Source organism: Balaenoptera physalus (assembly GCF_965194825.1).
Source record: "Balaenoptera physalus genome assembly, chromosome: 17".
Classification (NCBI taxonomy): Eukaryota; Metazoa; Chordata; class Mammalia; order Artiodactyla; family Balaenopteridae; genus Balaenoptera; species Balaenoptera physalus.
The window spans coordinates 2,332,261-2,356,568 of NC_138895.1; the positions used below are offsets into that span (position 1 = coordinate 2,332,261).

The following is a 24,308-nucleotide window of genomic DNA, read 5'->3' on the forward strand; positions in this document are numbered from 1 at the left end:
CATCATTAACTATTAGGGAAATGCAAAATAAACCATGACAAATTATCACTACACACCTATCCGAGTGGCCACATTTTTTTTAAAAGACAACATCAAATGCTGACAACATCAAATGCGGAAGAACTGGGTCACTCATATATTGTTGCTGGGAACGTAAGATTGTATAACTTCTCTGAAAACAGTCTGGCAGTTTCTGAGAAACTAAATATGTCCTCACCCCATGACCCAGCAATTGTACTCCTGGGCATTTATCCCAGAGAAATAAAAACGTATCTTCACACACAAAATCCTAGACATGAATGCTTCTAAGAGCTTTATTTGTAACAGCCAAGCACTGGAAACCACACATATGTCCTTCAACAGTTGGATGGTGAAGCAAACTGTGTTCCATCAACCATGGAAGCCCGGGTAGCAGTCAAGGGAAGGAACTGTTAATACACACAAAAACCAGGATGGATCTCAAGCGGATTTTGTTGAGTGAAAAAAAGTAATCCAAAAGGATTACACACTTTATCATTCCACTTATATAACATTATTGAATTGACATGACTTATAAACATGAACAAGGCATTAGTGGTTTCCAGGCTTTAGGGATGAGCGGAGAGGGAGCTCCTGGCTTAAAAAAGGCAGCACAAAGGACCCTTGTGATGAACGGTTCTCCACCTTGACTGCGGTGGTGGGTCCAGCAATCTGCACACGTGATAAAATTGCATAGAATAAAATGTGCACGCACACACACACACCACACTCACACTGGACTGCCTATAAAAATGACAACATTTGAATAAAGTCAATGGATTGTATCAATACCAATTTCCTATTGTATGATTGCACTCTAGTTAAGCATGGTGACCCCACCGGGTCAGATGGGGTGAAAGGTATATGGGTTCTCTCTGTAATATTTCCTACAACTGATTGTGAACCTACAATTGTGTAAAAAATATAAATAAATCACTTAGACCAAACGCATATTTTAGTATGAACAAAAACTCAGAATTTGAGTAGTAGTGATGGGTCAATGTAGATTCATGGATTGTGACAAATATCTCACTCTGTGTTGATGGTGGAGAGGCTGTAAGTCTGTGAGGGCAGGTGGTACAGGGGAGCTCTCTGTACTGTCCACTCAGCTTTGCTGTGAACCTGAAGCTGCTCTAAAGGTTAATTTGAATTAAAGAAGTAAATAAAATAAAGCCGTTATTATTATAATTTATTATTATTACTAATCAATTGTATTCTGAAATCCAAGGTTGTCATCTTTCTCTCATCGTCAAGTTGCAGCAAAGAATGGATCAAGTCTAGTTTCCTTCCAACAGGCTCATGCATCTCCTTAAAGACCATCCTGAACTGATTATCAATTACTTCCCCCTTTAATCTCTGTTTTGTTTCACTGAGTAGCAGCCTTGCAGCTATTTAAACAGAAGCCCACTTACGAGGCACTGAGCACTGTATCTTCCCCAAGAGACGTATCATTAATTTATATTCCATCCATTTGAAGTGATTCATTCCTGTGGTGACATTGCTTCAGTAATAGGGACATATTTCTTCACTATCCCTGGATCTCCCGCATGTGGTGACAAAAGAGACTCCTTCAGGACTCGTATTCGTGTGTAAATGACTCTCTCAAGTCATTGGTATCTTTCTGAACAAAGCTGAAAACAACATTTCTAGCTCTATTACTTTCCATCTACTTGACAGATGTTTCCCATTCATCATCCATTGGGAGAGAAGAGTTTTGAAATTAAATCAGCAAAATAGAAGCCAGAGAATCTCCCCACTCAATCTTCCTCACTGACTTCCTGGAAACATTTAAGCAGCTACAGAAGCTGTGTTTCTTTTTAAGGAATCAAATCAATATTCTCTCTCTCTCTTTTTTTTTGCAGTGGCAAGTATTTCTTTTGAATTAGCTCTACTTATCACTAAGATTGCTTGCTAAAAACACACATTTGAAACCACTTTTCCTTTGAAATATTAAACTATGATATATGTACAAAATACGTCCAGGTCTTAACGTACATTTTTTTCCAATTGATATTACTATGTCTGTCTTGCCTTGAGTTTTTTTTTCAACACGCTAAATGATGTTAATTGCTTTTTGAGTTACTTCTTGAGTTGAGATTTCTTCAAGACATTGAACCAATGGAAAGACCAGGTCAAATATTTTGAACAGAAGCTGTCTTTAGTACTGTTACTGCACCAACAGTTTGAATTTCATCTGATTACATTCTTTTGTTCCAAAAAAATATGAATTTCCCACTTGTTGGTGAGCAGACTTCTTGGACATCGTATTCTCGGCCTGACTCCTCACATTTCTAATCTGAGTCTCCAAGCAGACGTCTCATGTTTAAGGGGCTTCACTCCTAGGAGGTGAAGTTGGAGGTGGCAGGAAGGCGGTTTAATCGCTGTGACAGTTGCCCACGTGTTCCCGTCACAGCAGGCAAGCCCGGGAGCTCTTGCTATCAACGGAAGGCGTGACTGCAATGCGGCCTCGTGCTTTCTGTGATGTGGGATTTCACGCCACGTTGTATTTGTCTTTAATCTTTTTCTGGCACGTTAACTATGTTGCACACATAATCTCTTACCTGATTTCATTTGCTCAGGAATCATACACATTTTATATGCTATTGAAAGAAGCTTGCCGTTGATGTAAGAAGCCTAGAGCTTAAATTTAAAGTGTATGAATCGTTACTGCACATTTTTAACATGCTTACCCATATTTCAAACAAAATTCCAAACCAAAATGTATAACACTAAATATATTTCACCTTGATATGAATGATTTCATGTACGAACAAGTCCAAGTAAAAGAGAATTTATATAAAACATGGATGTTTTATTCTCTACTTAATATGCTTATGTATGATAATGCAAATGGAATAACCTGCATGTATCATGATGGAGTTTGAAAATGTAATTGTGGAAACTATTATCTTTATGAATGAAAGAAAAATAGAGTACAGAGTATTCCTTACTACATATAATGGAAGCAGCTGATATGTGAATACAGCTTTACAAGTAATGAAGGGTGACTATCATCAAACAAAAGGGCATACACACAAAATACTGGTCCCTCCCATCAGAAAACATAAACACGGAATGGACAGGTTTTTCATGATGAATTTTCTTAGAATTTAATCTGCTTTTAGTCCCCAGTTGTCTATCAAGTGGTTCACAACTGCTCTGGTGGTTTTGGAAGAAAAGGCAGAGGTAATTTGATATGTAAACATTTCTCAACTTTCATGAATATCCTATTAATAGTTTTACATAGAGATTTTTCTGTATTTTGCAGAGCCATATGGGTGTCTGAGCAAAAAAAATAAAAATCAGTAATATTGATCTTAGTTTAAAAGGTTGATATTTATCATGGATTTCTGCATTAATTTTGATTTTTTAAATTATTGCATAAAGTACTATTGACCTGTTTTATTGTGTGTTTTGTACCCTTAAATTTTGCACCTGAGGGGAGAAATGAGTATGAGTAGTAAGTAAGTGAACTGGTCCAGCCAACCTCGAGTCGGGGGCACCATTCCCCTTCGTGTCACTCACACACCATTGCTTTCTTTGGTTACATTAACATTTTGTAATTAAAATACTGCTTATGGATCAGTGACTCAAAAGGACTCATTAAAGCAAAAAGTAATAATTACCAGTGAAGAAATACTAACACATAAAGTATAAAAATAAAAACTGAGAATAACAATATAAATGGAGACTATGAGTCACAGAGTGTGATTTGAAATACCAGCGAGAAGTAAATATTTAAATGTTTTGGTTGCACCCAGGCTCTGAAGAAGTAAATTTTGAATAGGAAACACAATTATAATGATCTAAAAAGTGTTTTTTTTTTTTATGATACCAAAAATCCCTACTTCCCTGTATATTACCTTTTATAAACTTTGTCAGAAAATGGCATAAAGCCAGCAAAATGTGTATCATTTTATTTTTCTGAAAATTTTGGCTTTCTAAAACACGATCCAAAGCATGTTTTATAACAAGAAATGGATTGTTTTTTGCCCTGAAGACTCAAAAGAGACCCAAACTAGAGAAATTTCACTTAAAGGAATACTAGGCATGGCAAAAACGTGCCCAAGAAACTCTACTACTGAAAAGTTTAAAAACCAGTACCAAAATTAATGGAAAGGTCCTATGATTGAGGCAAAACCGAATGAATGTTGACCAACCTATTTATCATATGACACTGTGGAAATTACACATCGGTAGAAGAATGACTGTACTCACGCTGCTGGAAGAAATCACGAGAACGCGGATCAGCTCTCGGCATACATGTGAGAACCACTTCGGGGAGAGTGCTTATTCTGCTTTTCACTGAGTGGGAAAGGTTTTTTATTTATTGAGCAACTTTTTTTGTGAGCCATGGAGGAGACTGAAATCGTGTTTTAGAATCAGCATAGGTACAGCAAGAAATGCCTTAATGCCAATCTTCAGACTGTTTAACCACAGACAATTGGTCATAAACAATATACTTTATGGTTAAAAGAAACAGTGAAGTGTATGACGTTCGCAAATCACAGACACACCCATCAGCTGTCCATCACGCCACGTCCAGAAATGGGCCGTAGGGTCAAGCCTGCCCTAAACAGTTAAGTATGTTCTCTGCCCAGGGCACAGATGCACACTTCCTTTGTCAAAATGAGCGATATGATTTCTTAAATTCTTCAGAAAGGCATATTTTAACATATTATGTTACACTGAAAAGCCTGACCCTCTCACTTCAGTCCTGAGTTGACAATTTCTTTTTCAACGTTGAGAAAAAGCTATCATCATTTCTTAAACAAACGGTGGAAAATCTTGATCATTGAGTAATTTTTACCCACTTCTTAAGTCTTTTTAAAACCATATCTAAATTCAACAACAGAACATTCAGAAATCTATTCCAGGTGTGACTGAAACCAAAGAAGTGAAAGGAAATCCTTTCTTTGCTTTCCTCCAAGCTTAAATTTTAAACTTCCAACTTTTAGGTTTTGTTTATTCATCTAATCTGAAAAATGTCTCTGAAGTTTTTAAAACTGTCAAAGGCAATTAATTCTGAGTTTCCAGTTTCCTGCTAACTGTTTAACAAAGGTCCGGACACTCTTCCTAAAAGTATAAGTATGAATTAGAAATGTCCGCCCTAATAAAGATTTGTTACAGAACGTAATGGCACGTTAAACCTTATTTATTGCTCAAGCCCTCTCTTGAGTTTAATACGTGTGTCAAGAATCGCAATCAGTATAGCTTCCTGAAATGAGAGTATGCACACACACACACAATTGAAATGCATATTATTACAGTTTTATTTGATTTTTCTTAAATTCGTTGTCTCTTGTGTGGAACAAACATGACTAACTGATTCCAAATGTTTGAGAAACTTTACTTCAAATTTAATATCATTTTATTTTTACTTCAATACAATACCAATGTGATTGACAATAACTGACGAAATGTTAATTAACTGTTAATTGATTAAATATTAACAAAACGTATTTGGCTTTAAATCTGCAGTTCAAACAAATGAAATGGTATTTATTTTATGATTGTTTTCTCATCACAAGCATGAAGAAACAGCTACAGAGAGCTTCCTTACTCTCCCACAGATAGTCCTTAATTGCTAAGAAAATAAATGATGAATTCAGCTCATTTAGTACAGCATAAGACGTTGTAGACCAGAGCTATAAGTCTGAATTTTTATCCTGAGGTGAGAAGGCTCGTAGGTTTCAAGCAGAGATGAGGAATTTTCTGAATTATGTATTTAGAAGATCTCTCTGTAGAGATAAACAAGGGTGACGGATAGAATGTACCATAGATGCCTGGATTAGAGTCAGGACATAGGTGAACTGTTAGCTTGATGTAGGTACCGATGGGAGATGTATATATACACACAATTAGTATGCATGCATGTGTATCCTAGCCCTGCCCATTAAAAGAGCTTAGAAGTGAAAGCATCCCATAGAGAACACCAAAAAATTTATGCAGATACTCTCCCCTCAGAGAGGTGGGACACCCTTGAAGTGTGCTCTACATGTAGTGACTTGTTTCCCAAAAGTACAGTGTGGAAGAGGGGGGAGGGGAGTTAATGTTTCAGTGGAGAAACCGGTAAACTCTACCTTAGTCAGGAGATCAAGGCCAACATCATTCACGATAAATCATGTTGGTAGAGCGTAAGTTTGACATGATGTGTTGAGAATTGCACTTACCTCTGTCGGCTTCCTCCCCAGAACACAAAACCTCAGCCTAACCTTAAGAAAACCTCGGACAAACCCAAATTGAGGGACATTTTACCAAATACCTGAGAAACTGGCAAAGGCCAGAGTGGCCTAAGGAGATACAGTGACTAAATAAATATAACTTTATAGAAGGGATCCTGAAGCAGAAAAAGGACATTAGAGAAAAACGAATGCATCTTAATAAAGTTTATTTTAGTTTAAAAAACAGAGATCACTCTGGCTGCTGTATAAAGAATGACGCTAAGAGCCTGGGTCTCTGATGTCTACACAGCCATCACACCAGCCTTTTATAACCTACTCTGGACTCCTTATTTTGTAAGAGAAAAGCGAGCCTTTATATGTTGAAGTCATGAGTTTTCTTGATGCACAGTTTCTCCAGATGTGAAAATATGATGTGTATTTCATTCTTTTTCCATGATAGATGACTCCATTGACACGTTACCATTTGGAATGCTGATTTCCCTTCTACACACAGCACTCATGTTATCACTTCATTCAAGACACTGAAATCCTAAAAAATGATCTTTTCACATTGAGGGTGACACCACTTTCAGTGACAGCAACCTACGGAAATGTTTGCCAAATCAGTCACGTGTCTAGCGAGGGGTGTACTACTATTTTGGTTGAACAAAATATATCACCAAATTGGGTAATTCTAATATAGAACATGAGACACAGCACTTTTCTACAAAAGTGAAAGAGTTCTATTTCAAGTCGTTCCCTACTCAGTGGTTTGGAACTAAACTTTCTAACCTGAACTTTTCCCTTTGACATGCCTGCTCTGTGTTCTGTAAACTTGTTTTTGGTCTGTCTATTTCATCTTGCTTTTCAACAGTTGTACTAGGCTCCTGTTAAACCTTGGCTGCATCAGGATAACCAACAGAAATGAGTCAAACTGGACCCCTTGGGGAGCATTCGCCCAATGGCTCTTCTGTGATGTTGATAACATCACCAATATCTGCATATAGATAAACTACAACTAAGCAAAAAACACAATTACACCAGGTTAATCAACTAACAAATATGTGACCTATATTTAAATCCAGGTCAGCCAGTTTCCTAAGCCTGTCTGCCTTCTATTGATAACCTGATTATAAAATTAATAAATTATATTTTTTACATTTGCACATAGAAGTACAATTCCTCTTTACCTTTAAAGTCACCAACTCCAAAAATGCACTGTTCTGCTTCTAATTACTGTATACCGAATACAACTTAGAAGGCTCAGGAGGAAAAGAAATAAAGTGTAAAGAATGCCTTCTGTATGCCAGGCACTAAGCTAGAAATTTCACAAATTTTAATCATTTCCAACTGGCCACTTCCATCTAGCATTTTGTGGGAAATCTTAATCTCATGGGGAATTAGAATTACACAGTAGGTTCTGTGAATTTAGAGGAGGCAATCTATCCTAGTGATCTTATTCACGATGTATAACTTCTCATATTCAATTAAAGACAGTAAACTGGTTTAACAAAATAGTTCAGTTTGATGCATAATCATTTATTTCAATGATCTATACAATAATTTATAATCCTTGCCAGATAGAGCATCTTAAGGCTGTAACTAAAATCTTTAGTTTCTATCCTTTGATATCATGGGCTTCTATACACCATATGAAAGGCACTTCTAAAAAAAAAATTTTATTGAAGTACAGTTGATTTACAATGTTGTGTTAATTTCTTCTGTACAGCAAAGTGACTCAGTTATACACATATATAATTCTTTTTCATATTCTTTTCCATTATGGTTTATCACAGGATATTGAATAGAGTTCCCTGTGCTCTACAGTAGGACCTTGTTGTTTATCCATCCTGTGTATACTAGTTTGCCTCTGCTAATCCCAGACTTTCTAAGTGCTGGTAATTCAACAGTGAAGGAGGAAGACAGAAGCCCTACTTTTATATCTTATGGGCTCCTTTCTCGTGGGGTAAACAGGTAATAAATGTAGTCAGGTGATATTTAGTGCATACTGCAAGGCCTTTGTGGGTTTCTTTTTAAAGAAATCTCAAAGTTTTACTTTATATATTCCTTTTGATGGGTGAAATTGGAATCATGTCTTGTGTTGAGAGTATTCTGTAATTTCTGAGAATTATTTATTCTTGGCATTTGCCCATTTCTCCAATGGATTCTTGATCTTTTTCTTTGGTTGGTAGGAGTTCCTTAATGTTAATTAATTAGCCTTTGTGACGAATTGTCAACATTTTCCTGTTTTCTTTTTTTTTTTGTCTTTGCCTCTATCAAGGCCTTTGTTTAATTAGGCCTTTTCCCCCCCTTTATCCAGCCTTCTAACAAGGTGGATATAAAAGTTTAGGGCCCCTAAGTCTCTATTTTATGCTTTCAGCCTACGTGGATTGAATGTCCACTCGGATGAGCAGTAGTCAGGAAGAGGAACTTTCAGAAACCTTCATGAAGTTGATCACAGAGGACACGTGGCCTTATTAATTACTACCCATCATTCAACCTGTGCTTTTAATTGCGACTCTCTCCACACAACCTGGCGGACCCTGTTTTACTTACATATACATAAAAGTAATTTATGTCAAGCACATTTTTCCTCTGTTAACAATGGACAGAAGAACTAGGGTAAACAATGCTGATGTAACGTGTCTTTAACTTAAATCCTTTGATAAAACTGAGAAAAGAGAATTTAAGTGATTTAAGTGTTTATTTTTTAAGAGTGTGGGACATTCTGTATGTAACATTTATTTGTTCACATCTATTTTATAGACTCTCTCAGCTTAATTTAATTTTATTGATGCTCTAATGAGTCAAATTTTTAGAAAATCCTAGTTTGATATTGATATTGATGGACCATGATATGGGTAAAAAGAACACGTCAACCTCTTCATTACTAATTTAGTTTATAATTTTAATTTTCCACAAAAAAACAATTCCATGACTAACAGACTACCAGAAATGTTTGAATGAAGTGCTTAAACATATTGCTATTTTCCTGGCAACTGCCTGTCTACCTTCCTTTGAGAACATCTAATAGTTGTATTTATTGTGGTCAACTCTTCGGAGAATTAACAGCATATTCTAACTTGTTTTGCAATCATTATTAGCATCCAAGTGATGTCAACAAAGATGTGAACAAGGATGAGAACACAAATCAATAATCAATAGGAAACATGTATTTCAAGAGTCAATAGAAAATCCAGATGTATGTAAATGATCACTGATGATCTAAGCCTGCCCTCTCTCTGATGGGAAATGCCATCCACTTCTCTCATTGGGTAGCACAGCTGGAGGAGATCACCATAATGATACAGGAGAGTCATCGGTCATAGATAGGCTCTTCTATTAGCAATCCCTACTGCACAAGGCAATTTGCGTTAACACAATTGCACAATTCCTCTTCGTTTACTTAAATGAATTCTCTACTTCAAGCTGCAGAGAGGGGGCTAATGTCCTCAGAGCTACAGAGACAGTCCTGAGCCAGTTTCTTTGAGGCAGGAAGACAAATGCTCTGACATCGAATCCCTGTGGGGAGCGCCTTCCATGGATGGCAACACAGAAGTAGACATAAACCTAAAGACAAAACTATCAAATCTCGAGAATAAACAGAAGAGGAAGAACGCTTTCTTCACCTTGGAATAGACAGAGGCTTCTTAAACAGAAGCCAAAAAAAGCATGAACCATAAAAGAAAGATGAATACAAGTCAGTAAGACTCATTACAAGAATCAATAGATGAGACACACTGGGGGGAAATGGGTTCCAATACATATTCACCTGAAGACTCATATCCAGGGTACATAAAGAACGCCGAAAAGTCAACCGCACGATTACAGAAAGCCAAACATAAGAAAATAAAAAATTAAAGTAGGAATGAAGTGTCACACATAAGCAATATCATATGATACTTGTCTGTCTCTGTCTGAGTTACTTCACTCAGTATGACAATCTCTAGGTCCATCCATGTTGCTGCATCTAAAAAAGAGTGGATATATGTACATGTATAACTGATTCACTGTGCTGTACAGCAGAAATGAACACAACATTGTAAATCAACTCTACTAAATTTTTTTTAATTAAAAAATATTTTTTAATTAATAAAAGAATGAAATATCACTATAAACATACCAGAATGGCTAAAACAAAAATGAGAAACCAGTGTAACAAGGATGTGGAGCAGTGGAAACTCTCATATGTTGTTCAACAGGAGTGTAAATTGATCATCTATATTTTGGCATCTATAGTTTGACAGTATTTACAAGAGTGAATCCTATGTACACGTTACAACCCAGCATTTCCATTCCTGACAATGAATGCTTACGTTCACCAAACAATACATAAAAGAGTTTTCATGTGAGTATAGTTCATAATTGCCAAAACTTGGGAACAGTTCCCATGTCTATAAGCACCAAAATGAATAAACATGTTCAGGCATATTCTTAAAAGTGCATTCTACACAGCAAAAAACAGCTAATTACTGATATAAACAAGCATATAAATAAATTTTACTGCACCAAAAAGGTATATATGGAATAATTTCATTTATTTGAAGTTCAAAATCAGGCATAACTAGCCTACGGTGCTGGGGTCTGCAGAGCACTGGGGGCTGACTCAGGGTGTCACGAGAGCTCCTTCTGGGGTCTGGTGATGTTCTACATCTGATCTGTGTGGCGGCTGCATAGGTGTTCACATGTCAGAATTTACAGAGATACACGCTCTGGATCTGTGTACGTTACTGTGTATGAGTTTTGCCTCAGTATAAGAAAAGAAAAATCTCTAACGGCCAAATGTTTTGCAAAATTTAATATCAGAAAGATAGAAAGGTTTTCAATGGCAATAAAGTTCGGATATTGTTTGTGCATGCCTCATGGAAAGAGAATAAATTAATGGATTTCTGGAGGCTAACAGTGAACCAGTGCATCAAACGGGCCACCTTGCGTGACGAAGAAAGTGATGGACTTCTCCAGAGTGAATGACTTTTCATTTAAATATTAAAATTTTATTTAAATATGCAAAAATTATCATTCTTTTTGGTCCAGCGTGACATTTTATACAGAGATAAATGTGTAACGCTTGCTCAGTATACCCTTACTGAATTTATTACTGAAATGAGAGCAGCGAGTATTTAGTAATTCATTAAATATTTACTTTGTGTCTATTCTGTGAAGAGCACTCTGTTTGCTACCTGTGTTGGTAGGAAAATCAGCAGTACTATTTAGACACAATTCCAATCCTTATAAAACAGTACCGACACATAAACCCGTATTGCCTCGAAATTCGATATAAAATTTTAATCCTACTATTTTACCCACGAACCTTGTTCTGATATTTATCTTTACTGGGCCAACACTCCCACACAAGAGTCAGGTACATTACATCATATGTTAATGATGATGAGTAATACCAGTTATAAAATAAACAACAAATAACCTCCTCAATGAAAATCAAAGTTTCCAGACTTCATTCCCATCATATTCTGATGCAAGAATGCTACTATAAAATAAAGGAGAAAATATGTCTACTCATCCTTGATAAAATTGACCAAATGGTATATAGCTTTATATCTCATTATAATAAGGAACTTGGGACTTCCCTGGTGGTGCAGTGGTTAAGAATCCGCCTGCCAACGCAGGGGACACAGGTTCGAGCCCTGGTCCGGGAAGATCCCACATGCCGTGGAGCAACTAAGCCCGTGCGCCACAGCTACTGAGCCTGCGCTCTAGAGCCTGCAAGCCACTACTGAGCCCACGTGCCACAACTACTGAAGCCCGCGCGCCTAGAGCCCGTGCTCCCCAACAAGAGAAGCCACCTCAATGAGAAGCCCGCGTATAGCAACGAAGAGTAGCCCTCGCTCACCGCAACTAGAGAAAGCCCACGTGCAGCGATGAAGATCCAACGCAGCCAAAAATAAAATAAAAAAATAAATAAATTTATTTAAAAAAAAATAAGGAACTTGGACATTTTACTGGAACTGTAAAATAAGACAGAAAAATATACTTTTATCCAAGAGGAAAGAAAATTTTGTTATTTTGTTTTTATGAAATTAGAATCTACTTATATTTTTAAAAATTTTCTACTTAAAACCACGTAGAAAATAACCCATGTTGTCCAAGTTCATTCATTCTTTGAGAGAAGCTGTAACCTTTGGTTGAGGGATGTAGTCACCCAGGGACGACCTCATAGAACGTAACACCCCCCCTCTGCTCCCTCCCCACCTCATGCTCTCCCTTTGGCCAAATCCAGTCCTAAGCCACAGGCTAAGGAACCCGCTGCCATCACCCCGTGGTCAGCCTCTGAGACAGAAAGCAAGGTGGGGAGAGGGGAGAGCAGCTCTGAGGGGGCAAAGAAGACACGCTCGAACTGCAGGTCCCCATCCCTCCATTTCACAATGCCGAGCCAGCATTTTCCAGGGCGAGTCTAGATCACCTTTAGTCAAGGGTAATGCCTCTCATTTCACCTTCTGGTTTCTTTTCTGGTAAAAACAGCATTATGATTAATTAGGTCAAGAGACCGAATGCCACCGAATTAAGTCTGGAGGTATATGATAAAAGTCGAGACATTCGATAGAGAGGTCAAGGGCTTGGGTTCTGGAGTCACGCCTGGGTTCTGATCTGTGCCCCAGTGCCCTTACATCCCAAGATCCACTGCTGATGGTGACCTCAGTAGGTGGGTGAGGGTTAAGTGAGATAACGTAGGTAAAGCTTTCAGCAGGAGCCCTGACACACAGGAAGTGGCAGCTACTTCTTGTAAGAAACTTACGTTACAATACACGGAGGTGTCCCATTCCTAGCTCAGGTTGAGTAGGGAACAAATGACCCTTGGGCTAACCTTGAGATAAGTGAGGAAATGAGAGGGTCTGAAAAAGGAGTTAATCAAAGAGACTGGTCAAGCCAAGCACAGCAAGTGAGTGATTTAGAACATACACACCTGGAGCAGAGGGAAAACTGAGTCACTGGACTGTTTCTCTCACCATGATTAATGAACAGGTACATATAACTGGAAATGGAAAATTGATTACAGATCATTGGGAAGCCTTGTTACCAGTCAGCAGGACCCAGTCCAAAAGAGAAGGGCATCAGAACAGCATCCAGCTGAGATCACATTCCAGGCAAGAGCTGCACATGCGTGGAGAACAAGGGCTGTTGCTTCATTCTGAACCCCCTTCGTCCCAACAAGGCAAAACACTCTTAAAATCACTAAGGACAACAAAAGCCCACATAACCACAATGTCAGGAAATAGAGAACAACAAAATCTTCAAATTACTTTAAGCAGAAACAAACCAACAACAATTCCAGTAGCCCTCCAAGCTCCCACCCACTGGAGTCCTAGATCAGAATCTGTGCTGAAGGAAAATAATGCTACAGAAAACAGCACTGGGTCAATTGACAAAAATAAAATGTGAGTGGTAGATTAGATTTTTAAAGGACCATTCTTTTTAAATAGCAAGCTGAATAGCACATCTGTGGAAAGGCTTTGACATTTGAGAAAATGACAGCAGGGGTGGCTCTTTGGGGTAAGGAGCTGGTGACTGCTGTGGAAAGGGTCAGAGGGAGACTGACTTCTGTATTTTCTTAAAAGTTGTGCCATGATTGCGTGTGTGTTTATTTCTGATGACATATACTTTTTTTGAAATAAAGTGCGGGTTCCTGGAATGTGACATGCTCAGTTGCAAAGAGCGTGGGCCCTGGGTCAGACAAACCCCATTGGTACCACTCATTCCTTGGCTGACCTCAGTCAAGTCATTTAACTTCTTAAGTCTGTTACCTAGACTATGCATATCTTGCCCATATATATACACAATTAACTATGTATTATCTATAAGAAATTCACCTTTAAAATGCTGAGATAGGTTAAAAGTAAAGAGATGGATGGGAGTTCCCTGGTGGTCCAGTGGTTAGGATTCTGTGCTTTCACTGCAATGGCCCGGGTTCAATCCCTGATAGGGGAACTGAAATCCTATAAGCCGTGAGACACAGCCAAAAGAAAAAAAAAAAAGTAAGAAATATGTGCCATGCTAATGCTAATCAAAGGAAAGCTGGAGTGTCTATTAATTTCAGACAAAGCAGCCTTCAGAGCAAGGCAAATTATCTGAGGGGAAAAAAGAAACATTACACAATTATGAAATGGTCAATTTTCCAAGAAAACAGACATACACTAAATGTATATGCATAAACAAAAGAGCATCAAAATATGTGAGGCAAAAACTGATAGAACTGAAAGGAGAAATAGACCGATCCACTATTACATTTGTGGGATGCCAACGTATCACACCAGCAATTGAAAGACGAAGCACCGGGAAAATCAGTGGAGATACATAAACCTGCGCTATCAGTTATAGGACACGTTCAACAACTGAAGAATACACGTTGTTCTCAAGCTCACAGGAAACATTTATCAAGATAGACCACAATCTGGGCCATAAAACACACCATTAAATTTCACAGAATTTAATCAACACAAATCCCCCTCAAACTCTCAAAATATTGGAGAGGGGAGAGTATTTCCAAACTCCTTCTATGAGGCCAGCGTTACCCTGATAACAGCCAGACAAAAACACTACAAGAAAACTTCAGACCCCAAAAGGAGTTGGGTAGCCCTGTGTCTGGTGGAGAGTTTTAAGGCACCTCGTTTCCCTTTTCACGCTTGTTGCCAAGAATGCCTCGATCTTCTTTTTCTCTCCATTTATATTTTCAATCTTGATATTTTTCTCTATTTTGGAAAGCCACCTCAACTCTATTTGACGATTCCAATAACATGGATGAACCTGGGAGACATTATGCTAAGTGAAATATACCAGTCACAGGAGGACATACTTATATGTGATTTCACTTATGTGAAATACCGAAAATGGTCAAACTCATAGACACAGAGGTAGAATGGTGGTTGCTAGAGACCAGGGGCAGAAAAAATGGGTAGTTATTCAACAGATACAAAGTTTCAGTCATGCAAGATGAATAAATTCTAGAGCTTTGCTGTACAACATGGTCCATGAGCTAACAATACACTGTGGTCACCTCAAAATTTGTTGAGACCTGCTGTGTAGCACAGGGAACTCTACTCAGTGCTCTGTAAAGACCTATATGGGAAAAGAATTTTAAAAAGGGTGCATATATGTATATATATAACTGATTCACTTTGCTGTACAGCAGAAACGAACACAACATTGTAAATCAACTATACTCCAATAAAAATTAATTTAAAAAATTTGTTGTAGTGTCCTTACCACAATTAAAAACAAAAAAATTTTTTAATTTAATTAAAATAATTTTAAAAAGAAAAAATGTAGACCATTTATCCTTCATAGGAGAATGATAAAAAATACATACATCAAAACCATCATTAAATAAGAAGTATAATACATTATTACAAGTGGACATATATTAGAAGTCCAAGTTTGGTGTAATATTAAGAAGTCAGTTAATGTAATTCAGTACATTATTTGTAAATAGAATAAAAGACTATGGGTATGGCTTAGCAAAAACTTGCCCCTTCTTCATGAGCATCAGACCTTTGGTTAATCTCCTACCTTTCTTTCCCTGGAAGCTGATGATACCTATGAGTAGGTGGTGGTGTTTTTGGTAACAGTAACCCTGGGAGATGAAACACTTCTGTTTAAGGATCGCTGTACATACACGACGGGAGTCCTCTATCTTTGTGCTTTTAGAGTGAGGGTCCTAGGGACTGGGCAGGCCCTTTTTGGGGGCACCAGAAGCAATGTTCTGGAGTCACTACTCGGATTATTTTCAGGGAGGGTTGCAGCTTCTAGACCAGGGGGCTCCTGCACGTACAGCAATTTAGTAAGGATTAATATTTAGGGTTTTGTATCTTCACTACCCCTTGACCGTAGCTCTTATTCCAGACAGTGAATCAACACTTTTTAGGTAGGTCTATTTAATGCCAGCTAAACGGTTTCATACACAATCCACTGAACCATACACTTTGTTGTCAACACACCCTTTGGCAATTTTACTCCTCCAATTTTAATATTCAGTTCTTTTCTTAGCCAAAGGTTCTATGGTTTTAAATATGTACCTTCATTAAGAGTTTTAAATATATATCTTTGTTAAGAGTTAAGCCATGTATTTTCTGGATGGTGTGACAGGAACAATATTATATTTAAATAGACAACTCTAATTGATTTATTAAAGTATTGCTTTTAAAAAGATAAGCAATACTAATCAATTCTAATGATCAATCAGCTCCGCATTGTGTGAAGTTTGCGATGCAGGCTATAGTCTATAATGAGCCTGTATGCTTTTCTGAGCCGAAATAATTGGGTTTTTAAAAGTCCTTTTCTCTACTAAAACACTGAAATTACAAGATTGTTCTCTTGAGTAAAAACATGTTAATATATTTCTCCTGCTAAGGTCAAACCATTTTATTGCGGTGGGAGGGTACATGCCCTGCTGAGAGAACATAAGTGGCTGCAGTTTCCTGAAAGTGTTTCGTTCCAGTAACAATCCACTCTGCCCCTCACCCCAGCAGGTGCAAATGACTCACTTCTAAATCCAGTGAATAGCCAGACACATTTAAAACTTCGAAGTGTATTTTACAAGAAGATGTTTAATATCTAAGATATTTGATCAAATTTTCTTCATCGATTAGTGTATCAAGAAGGACCACTCAAATCTCCAGATTATAAGAAGTTATTGATTAATGCCACTTGTCAAAGGCTTAGAAGGCTATGGCAATTTAATAAAATTCACACATGAAAACACATTTCCCCTCTTTTGGAAAACACACAATTTTATCTCAGGTTTCTAGAACAACATTAGCTGAATGTAGGCTAACAATTTGTGTTAGGGTAGCTAGACAATTGATTAAAACTTTGATCTTTTAAATTTTCTGTGATATTGAGGGTGATATTTTGACACTGAAACATTATATAGCTATATCTTTTTTCTCCCCACTCTCATCATTTTTATTCAACATAGTGCTGGAAGCTCTTTTTTTTTTTTAAATTAATTTTTATTGGAGGATGGTTGCTTTACAGTGTTGTGTTAGCCTCCACTGCACAACAAAATGAATCGGCCATTCACATAGAGAGAAGCCCTCCCTTTTGGACTTCCCTCCCATTTAGGTCACCACCGAGCACTAGGCGAGTGAGTTCCCTGTGCTCTACAGCATGTTCCCATCAGCTGTCCATTTTACACATGGTATCAATAGTGTATATGTGTCCAGCCCAGTCTCCCACTTCCTCCCACCCCACCCCTTTCCCCCTTGGTATCCATGCATTTGTTCTCTACATCTGTGTCTCTATTTCTGCTTTGCAACTAAGATCACCTATACCATTTTTCTAGATTCCACACATATGTGTTATTATACGACACTTGCTTTTCTCTTTCTGACTTCACTCTGTGTGACACATATCTTGCTGGAAAAGTTCAGGAAAGGTGACAACTGATATCAGTATAATACTGATGGAAATCAGACTGACTCCTGATTCCTACAAAGGTGCTTCCATGTATCAATCTTCCCCATGACATAAAAAATACCTTTCTGGAATGAAGGAAGGATGGTATGGAAAACTGGGTGGTATAAAATGCCTGCACTACTCCCTTCACCTTCTCTAACTTATTCTCTGCCCCTTTACCATCCACATCGTCTTGGTGACAGTTTTTAATTGTGCCCGTTCTGTCCACTTGCATATACTGTGAGTGCCTGATGATTTTGTGGTAATCAGTTGCTCTATTTGATTGCTTCTAATACATTCTCTACTTTATTAATCTCTGCTGACAGAAAAAAATAAAATCTTCCCAAACCACCAGATACAATAATTTGTGTGCAAATCCTCTAGGAACCTCTACACAATTTTTCAAGCTTATGTATAATGTCATGATTTGAGTGTTTTATTACACTTATTCAATTTAAGCTGATTTAGGCAAGTGCTATGTCTTATTCTTCGTATATTTAGACTTTTCCTAGTCAAGTCTAGCACAGAACATGCTCAGTCAAGGTTAGTTGAATTTAATTAAGTTCCTTTTCCAAGGAAATACATTCTTAACTCCATTCAATAGTTGTTCTTCAATGTCTGCCCATTTCTCCAACACTCACCTTGTTTCAACAGCACAGTCTAACAGACACGCAAGTTTCCTCTCAGACAATATAACACATTCGGCCTCTCCTGATCTTTTGCCTGTTTGTTTACTCATCCAAGCAAAGATTATTGCCAACGTCTTGCATGTGAAGAAATTCAATTAACGTGAGCCCATTTATATCAAAGTACCCATGGCTAGAATGCTGTTTACACACTCATATTTTGTAATCAGAGCGTTACAGCATCCTTTTAAAGTCTAGCCCTACTTCCATCTCTTTCAAAAAGCCTTCTGGGCTTCTAATTCATAATTCTTGCTGCTGTGTGAAGCCTCTGGATGGCCAACGTCAAGGTAAGAGATGGAGGCCTGCATCCGGGTGATAAAGACGGAGACTGAGAGTAAAATTGTTGCCATTTTGGTGATGGAAACCATTAGAATTAACAATGGTTTAGATGGATGTGGGGTAGGCTGAATAATGACCCCCCCAAAGATGGGGGACCGTGTCTGAATCCCAGCAGTTGTGGCTTGTTACCTGGTGTGTTCAGAGAGACTTTGCAGATAGGATAAAGTGGAGGATTTTGAGATGGGGAGAGTACCTGGGATTACGCCCGTGGGCTCGGTGTGGTCATATGGGTCCTGATAAAAGGGAAGCCGCAGGACCAGAGTCAGTAGTAGGAAACGTGACCATGGAAACGGGGTTAAAGTGATACGAGGAGGGAGCCCTGAGCCAAGAATGCAGGCAGCCTCTAGAAACTGAAAAAACATGGAAACGATTCTCTCCTGAAGCCTCAAGAAGAAGCACAGCCCTGCTACCATGTTGATTTTAGATCTCAAACCTCCAGAACTGAAAGAGAATAAATGTGTGTTGTTTTAAGCCACTAAGTTTGTGGTAATTTGCTGCAGCAACAGTAGCAAACCAACATAGAAAAAATGAGCTAAACAATCAAAGAGATCTCCATCAGACATGACAAAGGCTACCCCCACCACCAGTGACGTCCTGGAGGCCAGATGGGGAGACAACTTCCACCTCCTCCTGGTAGTGATGAGGTCCCCCTCCCCTTCAGTACTGGGGTGGTGTCAGTGGAGACCAGTCAGTGGGAGCAGTGATGAAGCCCTCCTGACCCCCGGGGCAGGGAAGTACCCGTGGGAACCTCCGCCCATGCCCAGCAACAGCAAGGGTGCTTCCCACTATGTGCCAACAGAGGCCCGGTGGGGACCTTGGACCTCTGCCTACCCCTGTGTAATAAGGGGGGACCCACATTCTCCTGCTGGAGCAGTTATTAGAGAGAAACCCCTGAAATAAAAGGTTTATATAAGCTCCTGAGCCTGGATTAAAATTACCGCAAAATTATTAATATTATCCATTTAAAATGAATTGGTACATCTACATAAATAAGCAATAGGTTGCTTAAAGAAAGAACTATCAAATCTAAAAGTCTCAGGCCAATATTCTCGGTTTACTCCAAGCTTCAGTTTTGCTAATGTGGTTGGCTTTCTTGAAATCTTGGGCTTTTGCCAGTGGTGACCTCTTTGTATGGTTTTGAAATTTTTTAAATGTAGTGTATGTGAATGGAAGCTGTTAATCCAAACATTCTTTTTCTTGTGCTATAATTAGACTTCCTAGTCATCCAGTATTTTTAATAATAGCACAGTTTCCATCTTGGCCAAAATGTAAATGCCAACGAGGAAACACGTTTCTAGAATGAAGCTGCTTCTTTCTTTTCACCAAGTCAGTGTGCAAGAGATGAGGCATTTGATTTCAATCACCTTAATTAACATGAAGAATGTTCTGCTTTGATGTCACTCATTTTTTACTAGCATTATTCGCCTACCTGTTAGTTTGAATCCATTGACGGTTGAACTATTTTTAATAAACGTCCTTATCAATACAAGACATAAATGTCCTTGGTATGGTTTCTGGTTCCCTGATTGGACGCTGAAGTTTTAATAAACTTCCTTATCAATACAAGACGTAAATGCCCTTGGTATGGTTTCTGGTTCCCTGACTGACGCTGAATAAGGTAAAAATAAGAAATATTTACCTTAACCCATAGCCCCATGTCCTGACACTCCAAATATGTTCTGTCTCAGTCCCATGTTTGTTTCACTTATAACTTAACCACATTGTGAATTTGTTCATGGGTGTTTACTAGGTTTTTGTCTGTGTTCCTATCTAGACTATGACCTACAGCCACAAAACTCTGTCTTTTTACCGTTCAATTCTCACTGCCTTGCCAAGGTCATGGATTAGCCACTTAATGAATGTTTGTAGAAGAAATGAGTGAATCACAGTAAACAGTCAGTTGAGTTGCTTCTTACAGACTTGGATTTTTGTCTCACAATTTTTCCACTGTAGTAACTTTACACTATTTCAATGATTTCTGTAATTTGACTATGCACAAATTGGATAGATAGATAGATAGATAGATAGATAGATAGATAGATAGATAGATAGATAGATGATATAAAAGTGAAAATTTTACCAATTTTAACCTGTTCTAGATGAGCAACATATCTTTTTATGGTCTAAGTTGTAGTTCCTTGGTTTATTTTATATTTATGCTTGCATCTTGTTCACAAATAATTCTGTAAAAAAGGTGTGCTTCAAATAATCAAATAAGTGGATTATGTAGTTATTTTCCTTTTAACCGTTATTCCTAAAGATGTGCCAAATTATAGGTTTCTGAAAAGAATCTCTTTATTTCCATTATTATAAAAATGATGTGTGAGTACACTGACATTCTTTCTGAAGTCTTTTGAATGCATTTATCTCCTTGTCAGAGAACTAATTTTTATCTTTTTTTCATGACTATCTTTGTAGGAAGATATCGTTCAAGCTCATGCCTTTCCTTTACACTGTCTGACCTCATCCGTAAGTTTTCTTCAGACCGTAGCTTGCACGTGGTGTGCGCTGCACCCACACAGAATCACAGGACATGCATTTTGCTCTGAGCTTTTCTTCTCTCCCTAGTTCGAGAATCATTCACCTGATTTATAACTTTTCCAAGTTTCTTTTTACCTTGACTTCCCCAGTTTTTAAGGCATTCGGCAATTTTACTTTCTTTCCGTTCTAAGTATTTTTCTCTTCATCACAAAGCAAATCAATTGTTTTAATGCACTAGCCCGAGGGCAGGAAAAGCTGCCAGGCAGACCCTGGAGCCTTACATAGAGGCTCTGACTGGAGGTGGGGAGCAGCCGTGGGCTTTCTCGGAACAGGAGGCCCAGAACGCGGCCTCAGGATTGACAGGGAGGGGAAGCATGCCCAGCTCCCAGGGGACACTGTCTGTCTGAATCAAGGTTGCCAGTTCCTACCTTTGCCCTGATTTTTCAAAAATTGACTTCCAACTTGTAAGGCAGATGCTCTAAATTTCTGAGGGGGTTCATGAAGTCTGGCATCTACTTTGCCCCAAGCCCAAAGACTGACATAAAAAGAAAGAGACTTTTAACAATGTAAGTATATAAAGTCTTGTTTGTTCTCTCTCTCGTTCTCTCTCTCTCATTCTCTCTCTCTCCTGACTCTGTACATGTGTGTGTATCTGTGTGTGTTATATTGAAGACCCCTTATTAATTTGCTAAAACTGTATACATAAATGATGAATTAAAATCAAATTTTCATTTTTCTGGAAATCAAGCCAATATGCAATACATAATTTATAAAATTTGGAAAGTGAAGAAAATAAGAAATATTTACCTTAACCCATAATCCCATGCTTGTGCTCCTTTGTGATTATTTAATTATTTTTATCTAATTAATTGTGTGTCTATTTTCTCTCCTTGATGGTAAACACTATGACAGCCAAGACTGTGCCTGGTTTTCTTCTAACTATTAAAATTAACAATGCTTTGTGTGTAATATGTGTATATACAATATGTAGTTAATACCTAAAATCAAGCCTTGCTTATAGTGTATGTATATCCAAATACAGTTTATACACACAGAACATGATTGTGTAATTAAAAATTGTATTATATATTAGTTAACATTCTGTATTTTACTTTATCACTCAACATTATACCATAAGTTTCATCATAAGCATTAGGTCTTTTAAACTCACATGTTATTACACTTCTCTTTCACAGCTGGGAAAATTGAGGCTCAAAGAGGTTAAGAAAGTTGTCCAGGATCACACAGATAGTAGGTGGCAGAAGTGGGACTCTCATCTAAGGTCTATTTACTCTGAAGCAGTAGTACTCAGCCCCTAGTTTATTAGTCAGTTCAACACTACTAAAAAAAAATTTTTTTTCTCTATAAAATCTTGATGAATATCTTTATTTTGCCAACATCTCTGATTATTTCCTTAGAATATAATCCTCAAGGAAGTCAAAAATTCATAGGGTATGAGCATGTCTAAAACTATAGAAAGGAACAGCCTTTCATGATGTTTTCATGGAAGTTTCTATGTCACTGTGCCTATAATGTGTTAAGAATAATTACTTTTATAAATAATATTTGCCCACATGATATTCTTTTGATTGCTGGGTTTGGTATTTTTAAAAAACCTCTTTATTATTACTGAGATTGACTATTCCCTATGTGTATTGGGATGTATTTTCTTTTGTGAAAAACAAATTCCTGTTGCCTTAGAACAAATCCAAACTCACTCTCATTATCTCCAAGAACCTTCACATTCTGTGCAATAAAAGTGCATTGACTGAATAAATTGACGCTATGTGAATGTAACCCTTTTCCCCACTATATATCTCAATTGTTCATGGTTAATATGTTGGAAAATTTTTTTCCAATTTAACCTATATCTGGACATTTCACTGAAAACTCCTCTTGAGCATTCTCACTGCAAACTGACACAAAGCATTGGGGTCTGTGTCAGGGTTGAGGTTCTCTGAATGTTTATATTGCTTCTCTTGGTTTTCCAAGTATGTAATCACATCATTTGCAAATAGCAATCATGCTTTCCCCGTTCTAGCAATTATATCTCTCATTTATTTGTCCTATACACAACTTTTGGTCATGACAGTAGGCAATCTAGACCTCTCTTTTCCCAAATTAAAGGCACTGTTTTACTAATTTATAATGTTAACTAATAGTAGGGTATAAATATTTTTTAAAATGTTAAAGAAGATATTTCTATTTCTAGTTTCCCAAGGATTATATGGAAAAATATTTTTGAATGTTATTAAACGCATTTTCAATGCAAATGAATGTCTTAATTTGCAGTTGTTCTCATATGAAATATTTTATTATTTTGTTAGATATCTTAAACTTCATCTTTTTTATTACTGTAATGAATTATACTCATTTACGCTGACATTAAATACTGTAGAATATTTCAGTTTATATTCTAAGTTGGTAGATCTATAGTTTATTTTTCCTGTGTTGTTTCCATATAAGAGTTGTGCAAGATTTAAAACTTAGAAAGCTTTGCACATGTTTCTAGAATATAAAAACTGCATATAAAATATGTTCCTTAATTTTTTTCTTATGTAATTCCCTGCAGCGGTCCACTTTCTAGGACTCATCATCATAAATGACTAGTGTTAGAAGATCGGCTAGTCTATCTTCTCTGTTTCACACATGAAGAAGTAGAAATCCAGGCTCTACATTACCTGTCCACTGTCACAGATGGTAAGGTGTCATCTGCACCCTCTCATAACATGTACACCTGCAGCCCCCAGGAACGGCAGAACCTGAGAAAGGGGTCTGGCTCCTGAATCACCATAGCAAGTAGCTCTGCCCGCCACACAGAAACACGGCCATTGCACTGCGCCTGAGCAAATAATAACAGACACGAATAAAAGGATAAAACCAGGTGTTCTGATTTCTAACCTGGCTATTTGTAGATTTAATGATCACCCCATTATTTAATCATGGCGATCTAAATATAAAAACAAATAAATATTGATATCAACTACTTTTTGGCTATGTAATTCAGACAATAGTTATATGACTCCCCACTTGTCCTAGCTGGTCAGCATGTTCCGCAGAACCTCTGCAGATAGAAAGAAACACCAACATGTGAATACAGCCTATCCACGTGTACAATATATTGAAATTAGAAGCAACAGGAGAAAGAAGATAAATAGAGACAAATGACTCAGCTGAGCAAACAGAAATGCAGCTAAGGTCCACTGGAAAT

The 24,308-nt window shown here is 37.6% G+C and overlaps 1 protein-coding gene across 11 annotated transcripts in view; it reads right to left on the reverse strand.

The window, feature by feature from the left end:
* The window catches only part of LOC309646588 (uncharacterized protein), a 341,945-nt gene that overhangs the window by 81,350 nt on the left and 236,287 nt on the right, over nucleotides 1-24,308 (reverse strand). For 6 of the 11 annotated variants that reach the window (XR_014255437.1, XR_014255439.1, XR_014255440.1 and 3 more), the window contains one exon: nucleotides 23,779-23,939. The exons of the other annotated variants lie outside the window; for them this stretch is intronic. The gene's annotated coding sequence lies outside the window, so the exon portion shown is untranslated. The remainder of the gene's footprint in view (nucleotides 1-23,778; nucleotides 23,940-24,308) is intronic. 11 annotated transcript variants of the gene reach the window in all.